This window comes from Rhipicephalus sanguineus, chromosome 8 (genome assembly GCF_013339695.2).
Source record: "Rhipicephalus sanguineus isolate Rsan-2018 chromosome 8, BIME_Rsan_1.4, whole genome shotgun sequence".
In the NCBI taxonomy this organism is placed as follows: Eukaryota; Metazoa; Arthropoda; class Arachnida; order Ixodida; family Ixodidae; genus Rhipicephalus; species Rhipicephalus sanguineus.
The window spans coordinates 138299751-138317120 of NC_051183.1; the positions used below are offsets into that span (position 1 = coordinate 138299751).

General features: G+C 42.7%; 1 long non-coding RNA gene across 1 annotated transcript; it reads left to right on the top strand.

Moving 5' to 3' along the window:
* Positions 1-2581: 2581 nt before the first annotated feature.
* LOC119402362 (uncharacterized) lies at positions 2582-17064 on the top strand. Its single transcript, XR_005185765.2, has 3 exons — positions 2582-2607; positions 9707-9917; positions 16887-17064. It is a non-coding gene; the product is annotated as an uncharacterized LOC119402362 (long non-coding RNA).
* The last annotated feature ends 306 nt before the right edge of the window (positions 17065-17370 follow it).

Consider the following 17370-nt stretch of genomic DNA (forward strand, 5'->3'; position numbering starts at 1 on the left):
CTTGCATCTGTACAAGAGCAAGCTCACTGCTGCCACCACAAAGACTGAATAGTTCATGTAAGCCTTATGATGTCGCAACTGTAAATACCTCTATCTTCAGGTTATATAGCTGTTCAAAGTGCCTCATTTCTTCCTTCATTGTGGTAAGCGTGTGCTAATAACTGCTCATGCTGTTCATCAATGCACTTCGACTTGTGTCATCGTTTGGAAGCTCACTCTTGAAGAAGCCTAACTTGTAAAAATTTGGTGGCTTTCACCCTTGGAATAATATGTGAACGCCTCATGCCAAGTTATCAGTTTTCATGCATGATATCAAGGAGCCAATTTTGAAACATGGCAGTATGATTGAAATTTACCACTTAACTTTACTCAAGTTCACGAATGCACGTGAATGCCTATTAAACTACAGAGGTACAGAGAAAGACCGAGAGGGCCGGAGTTAAAAAAGACAAAGCTGGGAAATTAACCAGATTGCACTGATTTGTTGTCCCGCACTGTGAGAGGAGAAAGTGGGTAGAAAATAATAAGGAAATTGTGAATGCAAGAATAAGTGATGCGCATATATACATAAAAGCGTTCATCACAGATTGACGGACTGTCATAAAACTGGGTTGTTTTGAAAAATTTCAATAGTGCTCTTTCAGACCGCAGCACAGATAATGCTTGAGATGCACACTTTTGCACGTTACATGACAAAAGGACCTCTTTTTTAGCAACAAGTGCTTTATGATGTAGATCATCGGCTACATGGACACACATGTGTAACACTGAGTGTGTGAAAGGCTGTTTACCTCATAATATGATGCTAAAGCTGTCAGCCACTTTCATATCCACTGCACTATGAATACCTCTAAATGCAATTTGAAGTTCCCCATCCTGTGTCAAATGACTGCGTTTTATGTAGTGCAAATTTTCTGATCTGCTTACTCTCTGCGTTATTTATCTGCATTCACTATGGCACCCTTTGCGTTACCCTTTGCATTACAAACAGGACAGACCATGCACTACTCTCAAGTGATGTCTTTACTATGTCACATCCCTATTCAATAGGTCGTGAGACTTGTTTTAAATTATCAGTTTACCAACCTGACATTCCTTTAGCAAGCTCAATCATGTAGATATTTAGCTGCAGTCATTTTACAGACATTCAGCATTGCCCAAGATCTGTCTCTTGACATTGTGCCCCTTATTTTTTTTCGTTTAGTTCGATCACTTGCTTCAATCCTTATGTTGTAGCATCTTCAACTGTATCATGACAAAAAAAAAAAAAAAAACAGAGTACCACAACAATGCCATAATGGCTATAGTTGGTGCTTCATTTCCTTGTTTTGTGCTGGTGTGTTACCAGATAACACGTAAAAGGAGACAGCAGTGTATAAAAGGCTTCACAGAAAAAAAAAAAAAAAGAAAAAACGTCGCTCTGTTTAAGGATCGAACCCACACCTGACAACAACACTCTGCCACCAACCTGCGGCGTTAGCAACCTACACCACACAGTACACACCGGTTCGCTTGCTTAATTTCTAGGAGAAAAGTTGGAGCAGAATATGTGCGAGTGCTTGGGTACGATGTGCGATCGTATTTATTATTTAAGCAGATATTACGCGATCGTATCTCGCCTGGCGTCGCTCGCTTTTGTCCTCTCTCTTCGCTGTTGGTTGTCATTCGCTCGCGCGTGACATCATGAAGTTTTATGTGTCATCACTGCAGATACTGGCTTTTGGTGAAGCTGTTGGGTCGCCCAGTCACAAGCTTGAGCAGCTGAAGCTTGATCCCCAAAGCTCTTTTGCCATTTAGTCGGTCATCGCGCGAAATCAGTACGACGTACGCCGCCAACCCCCTTGCATCTAGCTATGTGCCGCACTGATTCGAGACGTGCTAGTCGATATCTCACTCGATCCCAAATTCAGCACGGGATTTCGATCAATTGCCTAAGCGAACGAGCGGCGACACCAGCTGATCACGAAAGCTTGCTACATTTTCCTTCGACGTAACAAAATACCTGTCTTGTGTAAAAGCTTTACTACTTTATAGTAGCCCTACGGTTCATTGAGAATGTAGAGCTTTGCTTCGGAGGAAAACATCGCCGACAGAAACGTAAAGTCGCACAACTACGTGCGTGCTGGCAGAAGCCTGTCGTCTGCTATAACAACAACAAAAAATACAGATCTGCTGAAAGAGTATTTGACTTGCGCCGTAGCAAAATGTTCTTTAAAATAAGTTGGTAGTTTTATTTTTATACTATTCTGCCTAATAATATGCATTCACTGTTTAATTGAACTCTTCGATGGTTTTGTTTCTCTCTTTTTTAAAGAAAAGAAAAATGTAAGTCAAATCCATCCACAGCCAAAGCCAATATGCTATCTTTCTTTGTGTTGTCACGCTCGGCGTCTCGTTACGTCCACTGGAACTTCAAGGCAAAAGCATTTATTTCGTGTGCGAAAGCGCCGTCCATCGTTTGTGCAATGTGTAAAGCTTGCGCGCAATTCTCGTGGTTCTTGGAGCTTCGGTCAAGTACGAGCTGTTCAAGGAATCGGCGGAAGACTCCGCATGTGATGGCCGACTCCCGTGGCTGCCTACAGCACCGCTGCATGAAAGAAGCTAAAGGTAAGTGGCACAGGATATTTTGCAAAGTATGCAACTTAGTGCAATGCTGTGTTACGGCGTACGGACGAAACGTTGTAAAGACTCAGCCTTACGCACCTCTATGGGTGACCGACATTGTGCGCGTTACCGATTCGCCTTGACGACGCTCGTTTGAGCAGAGCCATGGCGCATTGGCACGGTCGTACGGAAGCAAATATGTAACAACCGAGAGAATATGCATGTGTATGATGATCGATTTTTGTTGTGTGTATTGTAGTGAGCGGCACTTGCGTTGCATCGTTGTTAAAATCTGCAACGCGATTTACAGTTTGTCAACATCGTGTTCACGTTCGTGTGCGATATAACTTGCAACTTGGCTTATTTCTGCTTGCCTAGCGTCGAAGTGGTGGTAATAAGCAGAAATTCATGAATGTTTATTATGCAATTTAACTGTGGCTTGAGTTAGTTAAACGTAGTTTTTGATGAAACAGTAACCTGGACCCGGGCCTCGCTGCCTCGAGTGTAGAGGCGTTCGTGCTGTCTGTGTGTATGCGTGTGCATCACCTTTGCTTGTTAGTAATATTGTACCAATGAGCATCCACGTTTCACATCGTACAGTCATGAAAACTGGCATGCAGACTTCATATTCTGCCAGAGTGTTGCTGTTTACACATGAATGTACTGTCAGCATGCAATTGTATACACTAAGCTACCAGTGGTATAATTAGCATAGTCCTGTGTGCTTGCTGATGAAAGGATGTATACTGACGAGGCAGACGATTCTCTGATAAGGCTAGTTAGCTCATCAGGCGTTGTAGTTTTAGCGCAAATGGGACATGAAAAGAAATAGGACACGTAATGACAGGAACCAGCGCTCTGTTACAAGTCTCCCTTCTCTCCGTATCTTATTTGGGACTACAGCATCTGTGTTTGTATAGCTATAGCAGCTGGCTTTTGTGTTATGCTATTCTTGTGTATGTAATGCTACAGTACTAATCAAAATAGATGGTGAATATAAAACATGCTCTTCGACAGAACAAACTGCTACACTGAACACTTAAAGGGTGGTGCCACCAATTTCAGGCTATAAAAGCCTGCTGCTGTAGGCTTCCTCTGTATGCAAGGACACCCTGCACGAAGTGTTGGGACACAGCAAATGTTTATAATATATTTAATTTGCTTCAAAGTGTGCCCAAGTTCTTGAAATCGAGGCCAATGCTAGTGCATCTGACGCAGACGTCACTGGTAGGAAGTGTAACGAAAGATTTCGTGACGTGTAATTAGCGGTGACCCACAGCACTGCTGCACCGACAAAGCCAAGAGAGTGCCGGCTACGAACCTACACTTACTCATTTTTCTTAGCGTGTTGCCGAACTAGCCAAGCTTGCTGGTATTTTGCAAAGTGCTTCACATCATCACGCGAACCAGTGACAATACAGAATGTTAGTTTGTTCGCACGCTTTGCATTAGCATACCGGGTTACCGTAGCCGTAAACGTGCGAGGCTAAATAAGTAGGGCCACCTGGCAGCAGGAAGATAAACCAGGCAAGCACCGAATCCGCCTTTTCAATTTTCCTGTGCTGCCCTCAGCCGTTTGGTAGGGGCCGGGACAACCGGTATCGCCAGAAGAAAAGCCTCCGAGATGAAGAGACGTTTCGTAACTATTCCGCTGGGGGAAGGGTGCACGCACCGTGGCATCGCGAGAGAGGCGGCTTGTTGTTGCAAAAACCTAGTGTGTTCTACTTCTCTGCCGGAGTAAGTTCTCGGCAACGGTGTAGTACTGAATGCGTTGCCTTTTGAAAAAATTTTTCACCGTGGTCACTCAGCAAAGACAAAGAAACGCGCCTATAATTGTGGTTGCACAAAAAGTCACAAGATGTCGATACCGTTGTCCAGTAACCTGGTATTCCACAAACACCTCTGCATATTCTGGAATGCCGTACACTAATGTTCTCTATGAGAAAATTTTAGCAAGTGTTGAAGGCGTCCGGACAGTTGCTTGCGTGTGTTACAGTTTTGTGGGCCCAGGTGTTCAAACTTCCTACACAGTGACATCAGTGTTTAACTCGGCCCCCAGAAACCCAAAGTCATTCGCATAAATAAGGCGGCATTACATTATTTATCAGGAATATATTGATTTTGGAGCATGCATCATGTTTCATGGAGCACTAAGAAACGTTTGCCACAAGGAATGTGCAAGCCGCAAATTTTATGGCACCACCCCTTTAACAAAAGCCCGCTGCATGCTCAGTTGCCACTTGCTTGAGCATTTTTTAAACATATTCCCATTCCTCACCACACTGACACGTCTCATTAAGGCGCAACGTCACCATGGTTTGAGTTCTTTTTGAAAAAATATCAAGCTGCATATAGGATGCTTCTGTGTCTAATATCGATGTCACACGTGCACTTTTGATCGTGATCAAGGTCGATCCAGATCAGATTTCTTGATCGCGATCAAAAATCATCGCTGCTACACGGACCAAACTAATCTGGATAGAGTTTGGTACAGACAATTCCAATCGCGATCTGAGCCAGATCTCGATGCGCAGATCGTGATGGTCTTGATCTTGATCGGGCCTGATCGCGATTAGACATGACCGTGTAGCAGCGCCTGATCCTGATCGAGCCTAATTCGTATCGCCCCTGATCGCAGTCAAAATTGCTCGTGTGACACCAGTATTACATGTATATCATAACATTAATGACTACCAACAGACAACCAAGGCAAGGAAAGCATTGGGGATGTTATTTGTAGTAATTATGATATAAATGTGAAGAAATTAAAGTGGATGAATGGACAACTTGCCACCATCAGGGACTGAATGAACCTGCAATGTTGAAGTAATGTGTCCGATCCTTTACAAATAAGGTACGACAATGGTCGTCCTCCCGTACACTTTATTGGGTATATCTGTGTATTTAAACCTGAGAGTGTTAGCCAATGCCGCTCGTAGCCATGGCGGCGAATGTGGAACATCCTTTTTTTTTTCTTGCTGGTATCACATATCACATGGCACATGATCTTAATTTCTTGACATTTATATCATAATTACTACAAATGATGTCTCCTATATCTTCCTTGGCATGATTGTCTGTTGGTTGTCTCTATGTTGTGTCTAACGAAGAAAATGATCCCTTAAATTCGCTTTGTTTTTTTAAAGGTATATATATAACTCAGAAATATCAGGTAAACTATACTCCCATCTCACAAGTTGGTCGCACTACTGTGGAGACTGCTTAGCCAATAGGAAAAGTTAAAATCTCTCATAATGTATTCATCCGTGCTGTGCTGGCTGCTTTGCATCTCCATTTTGTCTAAAGGCACTTGTTTGGCAAGTAAAGCCAGCATATGGCAGCACAGGAAAAAACAAAGCATTGCGGCATCGCTTGAAGCAGGTGCCTTCTGAGTCAAATTTTTCAACTCGTCATTGTGCACTGTTGCCCATAATGTCTAAAGTGATGCTTTTTATTTGATTTATATTTGTGTCCTGGCACTTCAACAGCAATGTGTTTGCGAATATTTTGCATTGTTTCAAAGATACACTCTCAAATTCTTAGCAGGTGTGAGCGAACAAGCACCTGATCTCAATAATAAAAACAAAACTTACCTTATGCTTTGTCCTCAGCATGAGATGACACAAAGTGATAGCTGATTGCGTAGTTTATTTTTTGATGTCAAGATAGTGGGCAAGTAGCAATCATGAGATCGGATCAAAGCAGGTGGTCACATCTGATGGATGCGGCCACGTCGCTTTATAATCACAATCACCAGCAGTTACCTCTTTAATAATTAGTCCTAGGACGTACGTGCAAAGTGGGATTAGTGTGTCACATATCGCTCTGACGTAGCATGTGCCAAACAAATGCGAACGTCTCGACCTTGCCAATTCTAAGGCAGTTGTATGTAGAGCTATGTTTTGCTTCATAAGCATGTGGCTTGCTTACACCTCATAGCTTCCACATTGCTGCAACGAGCTTGTGAGATGAAGTATAGTTGTCGATAGTGAAAAACGAGGAAAAATAATTGAACTGCTTATATTACAACAACGAAATCCATTCAGGATGAATCAGTCCTCAAGAAAGTAGTTCATGGGGAGATGGAAGCTTGAGGAGGTGGAAAATGCTTGAACGCGGGGTGTCACTGGAGCCAACGTTTGAAGAAGTGGTCTCGTCTTCTTCAAGGTAGTTGCTATCATGAAGAAGACAAGACCACGTGTTGAAACATTGGCTCCAGCAACACCCTGAAGGATTTTTCATCTCCTAAAGAAGGTGTGATATTTGGGAAAAATTCACAGAAAAGATCAGCAGGAGGAGCTGTTGCCACTTTAATGTGAAAGAGATTTCATGCTTCCGATAGGTGGGTAGACATTGTCTAGTGGCTACGACATTACGCACAGTGTATAATCGTGTGGGAAGGTGCTTTCTCTACGTGTTGTCGTGAGATGTGTTTTCAAACAAAGCAACTGTTTATTGTCACTTTGTCACCTATTGATAAAGATCGCTTAAAATAGGTGCAGTGCAGGAATCGGTACAAGCCTCTTACTTTTGAGTGACTGATTAACCTTTTCAACAGATGAATGTTCATTTCAAATAAAATAATGAAAGCTCTAAAAGTTTTATTCATAATACAGCTGGTGTGTTTTAACAATATACCGTGATACTGTTAAATGCTATCGATGTGCTCGAGTAATGCGTAATGTGACAAAAATAATAGTATTTGACCTCAGAGACTGCATATGCACATTTACACAACTTCAAATGTGTGTGGCTTTGAGAGCATGGTAAAAGTTTCTGGACAAGCTTTGTTTCACTCCTAGTGAGCGTTCTGGCAGTGCTCGCTATGTGGGAAGTTATGTTGTCACGGCATAATTGGACGTTTCATTGTCAGCCGACTCACCTCGCTTAAGCCCTGCATCCCGTTCATCTTAAGCTGTGTGGCTCAGTTCCTTTTTAATATGCTGTTTTTCTGCTGAGGGGGGGAGAGGGAGACGCACGCTTCTGTCACACAATGTGACTTGAAGATTAGCTTTTGATTGTTAGAAGACATATTTCACATTCTGAAAAAAACCAGCAGAATGTGCCACTGTCAGTGTTGCCTCTTCTTGTGGGACAAGTTGTGTATTGGAGAATCGGTCATTCTGCTGTTACATGGAGGGGTGGTTGTAGCAAGTGGCACTTAATACATTTTGTTAACTTCAGACTGAGTTATCTGTGAAATGATACTTTCATACAGAAAGTATTACATAGGCCAGAGTGCACATGCCTTGGTGGCAAGTAGAAGCACAAAACAAAACCAAATGGCTGTTCAGCATGAAACTAAGGTCACTCTATACATTTGGCTTGAGCTCTATGATGTGGCACATTCTGGATTTTACAGTGGCACAGCTCATATACACCTGATTGTGTTGAGTGGTATACTGACTTTAATATAAAAAGATGGGACAAAGGGTTATGTATTAAAAGAGCACTGACACAAAATTTTGAAGCTGATATAACTTGTATGATAGATTTGTGTTGACACACACACGCACATCATCTACAAAATATCGATAATTAATATAGCCTAGAACATATTTAGAATAAATTTTAAAGTGTGTGCCATGCAACTGGGCGCAAAATGGAGCTTTGTGAAATCACTTTGGTGTGTATGTAAACCAACAGCCATCTACATCACGAGTTTGTGCAGGCTGCCATGACCCTTATGTGCGCTCTAACCAGCAGTTGTCAACGCGGTGCTGACGTGCAGTCACAATATGCGGCATGCATTGTGAGTGCGTTGCTGTTTTGTGCGTTCATGTGGCCAGCTGTGTTTACAAACCACGCTAGACCCCACCTCTCTCAGCACTCTCTGAAACCGAAATTGTGACTAGGTGCTATAAATATGTGTCCAAATGATTCATCGTTGTGTGCTCTAGCAAACAAGATTTCCAGTCGTGATTAGCGTGTCATTAGCTGATTATTTCAACAGGAAAAAGCGAAGATGTAAAATTTTTGTGTCAGTACTTTTTTAATAAGATAATTTTTTATGAATACTTGTTGCTGGAATAACTGCTACATGCTTTCTTGAATACACAAATTCATAACTACCATAGAAGGAGATGAGACTTGTCTCATTGTTGGCTCATCTCCCTTCTATTGTTGTTGTGCATCTTGTGTATTACAGAGGTAATTTTGACATATCTTTCAATTTAGTTGCGCAGTTGCAGTTCGTGTTAAGCTTTTTCATTGAGGAAGCTTTCCAGGGCATACAGTTAATGTTGCTTCCCTGTGCAGTTAGAGTTGTGGCTGTGCTGAAATGACCTTAGTACTTTTCTCATATACGGTAGAGAGTAATCATGCATCGTCAAGGTCATGTGCAACATTGGGCGGATCGGGGTAGTTCAGAAAAAATAAAATAAAGGTTGTAATTGCAGAGCCTTACCTATTAAGACATTTTATGAGTGGAAAGCAGCGCTTATAAGATGGAGCAAGAAAAGGAGATCACAGCTTTGATTAACAACCAGATGTGTTGATTCTTCCAGTCTGCATTTATATACTGCACCACTAACGCAAGGAAACAAAAAAAGAAGTGAAGGCTCAGCCTGTGCAGAGGCATCAATCAATAGGACAGCAATTCTATTTCCTTCGGAAGCAGGGAAATCAAGGGTAGGCTTACACATGCCTTGCCACTATTGTGGATATAAGTTTCTGAAATGAGACGCACTCATCTTATCGTATCAAGAATAGCGGCAAGGCATGTGTAAGCCTCCCTTCGATTTGCCGACTTCTGAAGGACATGGAATTGCCATCCCATTGATCACTTTATTTCCTCTGCGCAGGCTGAGTCTGTTTTTTTTTCTGTTTCACTGCGTTACTGGTGCAGTATATATGTGCTGACTGGAAGAATAAAACACATTTGGTTATTGGACAGTGCCATTGGGGGGGTCTGTGTCCTTTCTTGTCCCGTCTTTTTAGCACTGTTTTCTACTTGTAAATATGAACCAACCAGCCAAAATGAGTACCCTACCTTTAAAAAAGGATGCCTGGGTTGGCCTATTGAAAATCGGTTTTTTGCTTCTACAGAAATTCCAATGTAAGATTTTGCAGTTTTAAAGACCTTATGTGCGGCCTTGTGCAGATTGACCTTGGCCGAGGAATTTTAATGGAAAACCAGAAGTGGCAGTGGCTTCCAGAAGAAACCGAGGGCTCCCTTGCTTTCTCAGAGAGAAAGAGCAAAGGCACTGTGGCGCATCGAAAACCTGCACAACTAGAGCATCCCTGGTTCACCATGCTGCTCTTTCATCAAAGAGGAAGGTCATCATCCTCAGAGAAGCTTCATGCACTGAAGCGTGAGTCTCTGAATCATATTTTTGTTCTGTTACAGGCAGAAAACACTGAGATTCAGCCAGGATGTCTAGAATGAGTAAGGGTGACAAGTGTGGAGATTTTCTTGCCGGGCAGTGTCGCATTTTGCACCAGTGCTGTTAGTGGCCGTGAGAGGTGCCGCTGTTTAGAGTTGCAGATAGCCACAGCTGCCGTTGCAGATTACCGTGGCCTTGTCCGAGACCTCAGTAAATGTGCTAGTGTGCTCAGTCATTGCTTTGTGCACTGCCATAGCATTTGACACCACTTGTTTTTTATCCGCATCATTCCGATGTTGCCACAGCAGCTGTTTAATGTGGCCCATCACCCCTGTGTAGATGCTCTCCCAGTCTGCACACGGGTTCTTGTAAGCAACATCAGGAAAGTCTTCTTTCGGCAGCTTGTCCTTTCCACTTATGAGTGCATGCCTCAGTTGGTTCACAGAAATGTCAGCAACCTCAGCGTCATAGTTACACAGCACGCATGATGAGGTCTCACTTATCCTGTACACGTGAGGTATGGAAGCACGTTTCTTCTGTTGGGCACTGGCAGGCTGGGAGGTTTTGGACAAACTGTTTACCACATCTTTTAGGAACGCAGGAGTGTAACTGTTTGTCGGAAAGTCCCTTTCGCTTTTCTACATATAGGAAGTCAGGTCTTCAGGTTTCGTGCAAATACAACATAACGATCCAAGACGACAACTACTGACCTTGGCAAGCGTCAGAATGACGCTTGCCAAGGTCAGTAGTTGTCGTCTTGGCTGGTACATTGGCTGGTACTTGAACATTTGGCAAGCGTCAGAATGACGCTTGCCAAATGTTGAAGTAGCAGCCAATGTATGTACTCTTTCTGTAGACGTAGAAGGAAAGTGCTCCATTGTTCCTTTTTGCCAACACATCCCAAAAAGGCAGTTTCTAGTCAGCCTCCACCTATCCTGCGACCTCAATTAGATCTTTATAGTTTAGTTGTGTGATGAAGCTTCTAAAGCAGCCAAGCTTAATCACTCAGAAAAAATAGTCTACATAATACACCATAATACTTGGTGTTGTGCTGAAAAGCGAGGGCAGGCGGGCTTTTCCAGCCGCTGCATCATCAGATTTACAGTGGTCACTGAGACAGGCACCCATTGGTGTGTCGCGTACTTGCCTGTAGTGGGCTTTTTCAAAACTTAAGTAGGTGTTACCCAGGCAAAAAACTGAGGTGCCTCCTCAAGTCGGGGGCATCAGTTGCAGACCTTCCTTGTTGGGCCAACCAGTGCCAAGAGCAGCAGCATGCACCCCAGTGGTCGTATTAGTCCGAATGTAAGTGAACAGAACTGTACACTTCCATTCCCATTGACATGGTTGTTGACAAGCAAGTCCACTGCTCTTCAATAGTTGCCTCTCTCTCTTGGTTCCTGCTGTGTATCTGACAATGCAGAGGCTCCAAAATAACTCTCACTTTTGGTCCAATGCCAAGAGTTTTTGTGTGCTACATGGAGGATTTTTTTTGCGTGATTAAGTGTTTTGCTTAGGAGCTTTCACCATGCATCAAAACAACCAAGCAGATTCCATTCAGTTCACGGGGGTGATAGGGCAGACCACATGCCAGCTTTTTGGATGTGTTTCTAGAAAGGGACTTGGCACATTCTTTCAACGTTTACAAAAAGAGTATGCATACTGACTGTCTGGACTTCATGTCCCTACATCCTGACACTCGTCAAAGAAAAGTACTTGCCTTTCCATTGGACTACTCACATTTGCACGAAATCTGAAGACTAGACTTCCAACATGCAGGCAGGACCTTTTGATGAAGGTTACCCTCCCGAGTTCATGAATGGTCTGGGACACCGTTTGCCCATTTCCAGCCTCCCCGTTTTTGACATGGGAGTTGCGCTCCCTTTCCTCGAGTGCAAGTTATCACAGGTGCTGTGTAAATATAACATTGGGGTTGCTGAAATTCCCATGTGCAAACTGTGGCACGCACTCGTAAAAGAAAAGGACTAGCTGCCAAAATACTTCTCTGGCATTTTGTACATCTCCTGAGCGGACTAGGTAGGAGACCGTGTCTACCTTGAAGAGATAGCCAACTTTAACCGCAGTTGCGCCAACATAAGAACGATGCAGATAAGAAAAAAGTGACATTAAAAGCACTGTCAGAGCACACAGCAACGACTAAGTACGAAGTAGTCGAGGTGAACTCTAGCGTAATGACAGAAACTGGAAGTCACACCTGTATCTGTAATTCCTTGAGGGTGATTCCATGAGAGATCGTACATGCATGTCCGATCGATATTTTTGTTTTGTCAGGTTTTTTTTTGTCTTGCGTGGGTACATTCAGTGTCCATGCAACTGAAATTTCTAAACTCTCCCAGCGGGGCAAAGAAAATGTGGCGGCATGCAATACTTACCGCAATATTTTCCAACTTACGAACAAAGCAAATGAGGACATACGATATTGAAACCGTGTTTTGACTGACTTAAGTGCTCTTAGATTTAAAAAAAATTGTAAAAATTGAGACCAGAGTTTTCTTTTTCTGAAATGAGCTTTTTTTTATATAAAATCTTGCTTCTTCAACTACTTTTTTCTTCTTTTGCATGGCCTGTAGAAAACAGGTCTTTTGCAAAAATGTTGCAAAGGCTTTGTTTTATATTCGACACTTTTTTGGCGTTTCTCTGTGAAATAGCAAACGCATCAAGGCACATCAAAGTTTGCAAACTTTTTTACTTGGGCCGTGTTTGCCATTTTTTCACATTTTTTCTCTGTTGAAGACAGCATAAGGAAAGCATGGATGTAATTCAGAGTGACACGTATTGAAACCAGCAGCAAAAATTTTTTACACGTTTATAACTCACGAAATTCGGCTGCGAAATCTGAAAATATTGTGGTAAGCAAAAAGGGACACCTGTGCCGTCACCTTCAAATATTTTTTTGCCGTGCTGGGAGCGTTTTTTGAAATAAAATTTTCGGTCCCATGCGCTTTGAATGTGCCCACACAGCACAAAAAGAAACAGACAAAATAAAAATATCTCCTGTACATGCACGTTCGAGCTCTCGTGGAATCACCCTTGAGATATGTTAATGACAACAGACAATAATGCCAAGGAAAGTATAGGGTCTCATAGCGAGGATCTCGTTCTGGCAGACTTGATGCCTTCAGGTAGTATGCGAGGGATTATTGGTCAGCTGCCAGCTCGTAAAAAGATCACGTGTGACGTGATGCCAACAGGCAGGAAAAGAGTGTTCCACACTCGCCGTCATGGCTGCGATCGGCGCTGACTAACACTCCCAGGTTTAAATTCACATATATACTTCAAAAAGTGGATGAAGGGATGACCGCCGCCGTAGATCAGTGGTAGAGCATCGGACGCGTTATTCGAAGGTCCCTGCCGGCGGCAAATTTTCTTTTCGTCCACTTTACTTTCTTCACATTTATATTCTAATTACTGCAAATAACACCCCTAATACTTTCCTTGACATTATTGTCTGTTAGTTGTCATTAATATTGTGTCTAACAAAGAAAGAACGAGCCCTTAAAAGTCACCTTTCTTTGAGATATGTGTGGTTTTGGCGGTGCCCTTTCTGCCAGTGCTCTCAAAGGCAGAGTGTAACATTGAGTGAGTTGGTACAAAGCTTAGTGAAATATTTGTGGCGCAACTGAGAATAAGGAAGAAATGTGAGCAAAGACAGGATAGGGCTCTGGACTTTCAACTATTTTATTTTCCGCACATCACCCAAATATATGCATAATTTTTCAGAAATGCGCACACAGACAGGGCACATGACATGTAAACTATTGCACAGTGCTATGAAAAAGTAAGCATGCACTCTTGTACAGAAAGATCGAAGGAACACTGATGCATCCATCCTCTTCTGTATGTGATACGCGTCAAGCACTTCACTTGCTAAGGTTTCCTTGCTTTTTCCTATCACATGCATTTCTCCAAACAGTGGTGTGCAGCAACACAAAGCACAATGGAAGGCAGGTGTGAACCCACACCATTGTTAATCGATAATACATGGTCCCTTAGGTGATTATTAATGTAGCGGCCGGTGTAGCCTATGTACACTTGCCACAGCTCAACGGCATTTCGTAAACGACACCCACCATGCAACGCAGAACTGGCCTGGTGGGCTTCTTTTTGCACAAAAGCTTGACTTTTTGTGAAAAGATAAGGGCACATAGCTTCGACAGCTTGTTGGGTGCCGAGAAAGCAACTGGAACATCATGCCTGTATGCAATTTTTGTTGGAATTGTGGGCAATCTTGTGCACGTAAAGGAGAACCAGTGCTCTCTTTCTGCACGGCCTCGGGCTGCCTGTTTCATCTTTTCAACTTCTGTGGCAAAGATTCGAACACACTGGTCAAGACCACCGAAGGAAGCCGGCGCTACCAGCCTTGAAATCTGTAACTGGGAACTGTTGTCCATAGTGTGCTCGCACGACTTCAATAACGCTGACCGGAGACACAGTTTCGCATAGCTCTTTTCATAGTTTTTGAGTGAGCATATTCATAAGGCAGAAGGTCCTTATGGGCACAGGAGCTATACATTAGCACGAATGTATAGCATTTAGTAACAGGTTCATGTCTAAAAACTGCAAATGATTGCTGACCAGTTCTGTGTTGCAGGGTGGGTGTTGTTTATGAAATTTCATTGAGCGTTGGCAAGTCATATATTGGCCGAATCGGCTGCTGCATTAATGATTGCCTGAGGGAGCATGTATTGTCGATTAAGAATGGTATGGGTTCACACGTGCCATTCCATTATGCTTCATGTGGCTGTGTACTGCTGTTTGGAGAAACGCATGGGTAGAAAGCAGAGAAACATTGACATCTGAAGAGCTTGAAGTGTATCACGTACAGAAGGAGATGGATGCATCATTGTTCCTTCAGTCTTTTTGTACAAGAGTGAATGCTTATTTTTTATAGCACTGTGCTATAGCTTTTTTTGATAGTGCTGCGCCCTGCCTGCGTGCATATTTCTGAAAATATGCATATTTTGATGATGTGCGGAAAATAAAACAGTTGGAAGCGTTCCCTTGGACTTACTAAGGTTTCCTGGCATGGTTTCTATGTGCTGTGATTCTAAATAAAGACTATTCAGGGTGATTCCACAAGAGGTCGAACATGCATGTCTGGTCGATATTTTTGTTTGTTTTGTCTGGGTTTTTTTGTTATGTGGGCACTTTCAGAGTGCAAGGAACCAAAAAGTTTATTTCCAAGAAACACTCCCAGCGCGACAAAAAAGTACCTGAAGATGGCGGCGCAGGCGTCCTGTTTTTGCTCATCGCAATATTTCCAGACTTCATGGCCGAATTTAGCGCAAACTATAAATGTGTTGAAATATTTTTCTGCAGGTTTTAATACGCATTGCTGTGAATTACATTCATGCTTTCTTTATGCTGTGCTCAAAAAGGGAAAAATGGCAAACACAGCCCGAATGAAAAAAGTTTGCTAAGTTTGATGTGCCTAGGCGCGTTTCCTCTTTCATGCAGAAACTTCAAAACAGTGCCAAATATGGAAAAAAGCCTTTGCAACATTTCTGCGAAATATCATTTTGCTACAGGCAGTACAAAAGAATAAAAAATAATTAAAGAAGCGCGTTTTTTCTAAAAAGGTCATTTTCAAATAATAAAATTAAAAAAAAACTCCCGTCTCAATTTTGACAAATTTTTTATCGAAGAGCGCTTATGTCAGTCAAAGCACGGTTTCAATATCATATGTCCTCATTTGCTTTGTTCACGAGAGAAATGACCCTTGCTGTGTCACTTCAGTGCCATTGATGGTTGTTATCAGCTTGCATTGTGCATAAATCAACAGTTTTAATTATTTTGCTGCAGAAAAACTTCACTCTGGTGGCCTGTCTTCAAAAAAAATGTATTCTTAGATTTTATTTATCGAGCGTGTGCGAAGGTGGGCTGCTTCCGCTCTCTAAAGGGCTAATGCGTACGCAGTTTGCAGCCTACAACCTCAACTTATCCCGCCATTATTCGCTAATCAAGAGCACGTGAGACAACGCGAGCACATGATTTAAGTGACTTTGCCATAGCTTGCCTTGCACACCAAACAAAGCATCTGTATGTAGCGACTGGCCAGCGTGCTGTCATGGAGGTGCTTTCTCACTGCCTGCTTCTTTCCCTTCCATTACATGCATTGAACGCTCTAACCATCTTCCCCATTCGACACACACTATGCCTAAATAACATTTGCAAAAAGTTATCTTAGCGATTTCCGAACCGTTTATTTCGCTTCCTGCTATCACATGTTTTTGGCGTCACAAACAACGTCTTCCTGTATCATCTCGACCTTTACCTCAGCGTTTCATCTGCCAGAAAACGTGCAGTGCGGCATCATTAAGCCATAAGTGGCCAAATCTGCCCAATTTATGATGTTTTGTCGGCATTTGCTTAAGTGCTTTCGCACATCGAAAACAGCAGAGGTCACTGGTGGCGCCAGATGGACATTATTCTTAATTTCAACAAGTGTGGCGCACACATTGATTATCACCGTACAAAGCCTTTAGACGTCCTTGGGTCATAGAACACGCGTGAAAGCATGAGCAGTTCTGGAAACTCATTCATGACAGCAGCGCAAAAGTGAAGGAATGTGTGCGACGCTGTTCAGTATAAATGTTTTGGCTTGGTCTAGCTGTTCACTACACTAGATGCGCGCCACCCCTGGGTATTCCGTGCCGATTATTTATGCACTCACAAAAAGAAGATTGCTGAGAAAAACATTTTCGCTGCGTGAGTTTTTTTTTTTGCTATTTTTGTTGCCTACCTGCGGAAGCTACTGCCACAGGCCGAGAATATTCGCGACATCTACTAGGTCTGCTACCATTGCTTTATGAGTCTTAAGGAAAACCTGTCTACATTTTTGAGAACCGCGATTAACTTTCCCGTTGGTAATACGTTTCAGTTTTTGTACTCAGTGCGAAAATTTCTGCTCACACAGCATTCGCTTCTGGCCTATTTCAGATGCTTTCCACCAGAGGAGCAGGTGGGAAACGAGTTCTTCCAAGGGAGCGTCTACCGATACCTGGCGGGCAAGCTGAAAGTCATCAGAAGGCCGAATGAATAAATCGTTGGTGGTTCATCTGCATGTACAACCATCAACTGTTGTGTGCACCTTTTTGCAGATCCATATTACTTAGTCACAATCTGTGCCAGTAACACATATCAGTAACTGGCTTTTTGATTGAGGCTTCTTTTATGATGTCTGAAAGTAAGGCATTCTGCATCCAATTAATTACTTCATAAACATGGTTTCATCTGGTTCTACAGACTATATTTCAAGAGAACATGCAACAACACCGAACAAAATTACAATTCAAACGTGTCAAAATATGTATCACGAACTTTATTGTGGTAATTAATTAGCTGAGCAGGTCTATAGCCATGAATCAAGGCACATTGTCGGCGACTCTACTACCAATATCCACACTACTGTGCTGCGTGTATA